The sequence below is a fragment of the Triticum dicoccoides genome, chromosome 4A, assembly GCF_002162155.2.
Source record: "Triticum dicoccoides isolate Atlit2015 ecotype Zavitan chromosome 4A, WEW_v2.0, whole genome shotgun sequence".
NCBI classification, from domain to species: Eukaryota; Viridiplantae; Streptophyta; class Magnoliopsida; order Poales; family Poaceae; genus Triticum; species Triticum dicoccoides.
This window is the reverse complement of record NC_041386.1, coordinates 99285684-99287684: the sequence shown is the minus strand read 5'-3', so window position 1 is coordinate 99287684 and position 2001 is coordinate 99285684.

Sequence of the window (2001 nt, the reverse complement as noted above, 5' to 3'; positions counted from 1 at the left end):
AGTCGGAGGAGCGTTGACGAGGCCAAAAGACATGACAGTGTATTCATATGAACCATAGCTTGTTCTGAAAGCCGTCTTGGGAATATCTTGCTCACGAATTCGAATCCGGTGATAACCCATACGGAGATCAAGCTTGGAGAATACTTGAGCACCTTTGAGTTGTTCAAACAGCTTGTTGATGTTGGGAAGTGGGTACTTGTTCTTTATAGTCTTCTTGTTCAATGGACGGTAGTCAACACAAAGTCGGTCCATTCCATCCTTCTTCTTCACAAAAAGAACTCCACAACCCCACGGAGAAGAACTAGGTCAGATGAGACCCATTCGGTCTTGAATATCGAGTTGCTTCTTCAGCTCTTTCAACTCTTCAGGTCCAAGCTTGTAAGGACATTTGCAAACAGGTTCCGTGCCCGGCTCCAGATTGATAACGAATTCAACTGGCCGATGCGGAGGCATTCCTGGAAGCTCTTCTGGAAAGACATCTTGATATTCGCAAACGACCGGAATTTGAGAGATGGCATCCAGTTCACCCTTCTCATTGAGAGAAAACAGATGGATGGTATATCCCGAGCGGCAAAGACAATTACATCCTCAAACGAATGAGTCAATTGAATCTGCCTGACTGCATAATCAAGCTGAGCCTTGTGCTTAGAAAGCCAGTCCATTCCAAGAATAAGATCAATATTCGAGTTACCAAGGACCATTGGAGAAGCCAGAAACTTGAAATCACCCATCATGATAGAAACATCCGGAATCTCATAGTTTGCGAGCAAACATTTACCCGGTGAGACAACTGCTAACAGTTTATGCAAAACTTGAGAATACAACTCATGCTTAGATGCAAAAGGTCTCGAGATGAAACAATGCGATGCACCAGTGTCAAAAAGTACTTTTGCAGGAACATCGTTAACAGGAAGGTTACCCATGATGACATCTGAGGAGTCCTCTGCCTGAGCTGCATTCATTAAGTTGACCTTGGCATGCTTGGGGTTATGCTTGACCACAGCTGTACTTGCCGATCTCACAGGAGGAGGAGGAGGGAGACGCCTCTGATTGAAGCATTTGTTGGCATAGTGACCCTTCTGTTGGCACTTGTTGCACGTGACCTCTGAAAGCGGACGGTGATACGGAGCACTCGATCTTGGAGCTTGAGACGAAGTCTTGTTCTGAAAGCCAGGGTTGGGTGGGTGGGAAGATCCACTGCCACCTTTGCTCTTCTGCTGATAAGGCTGACGGAACGGGGGAGGAGGAAGCCAATACTTCTGCTGCTTAGCCACTTGAGTTGAGGAAGAAGGAGTAGCATCTCTGACTCGCTTCTTGGAAGCATCGCACTTCAGTTGACCAGTCTCTTGCTTCATTGCCATGTTGTAAAACTCATTGTACCTCTTGGGCTCAAAGAGGACGATAACTAGCTGGATTTCTTTTCTGAGACCACCCCTGAACTGGTATATCATGCTTCTCTCATCAGGGACGTCTTGCTTGGAAAAACGGGCGAGCTTCTGAAACATCTTGTTGTACTCGTAAACAGACATAGAGCCTTGCTTCAGGTTGCGGAATTCCTCACGCTTGCTTTCAACCACGCTCTGAGGAATATGATGAGCTTTGAAGTCTTGACGGAATTCATCCCAGGTAATCACACGGTCTCCTCTAGAATCTTTGTACTGCTGAAACCATTCTGCAGCTTGGTCTTTGAGTTGGAAGGAGGCGAACTTGACAAAGTCCTCGGCCCTAACGTTATTGCACTCGAAATGCTTGCATATGTCCACGAGTCAATCATCAGCGTCTGTTGCCTCAACACAATTGCTGAAGGTCTTTGGCTGGTTAGCAAGGAACTGGTTGAGTGTAGCAAAGTGATTCTGATTGTTGCCTTGGCCCTGGTTCCCTTGATTGCGCTCTTGAAGAAGTTGCATGATCAGCTGCGTGTTTGCATTGGTAGCGGCCATCACAGCTTGCCATGCATCCGGAGGTGGAGGTGGTGGTGGCGGATCAGGATTCAGAGTCGTG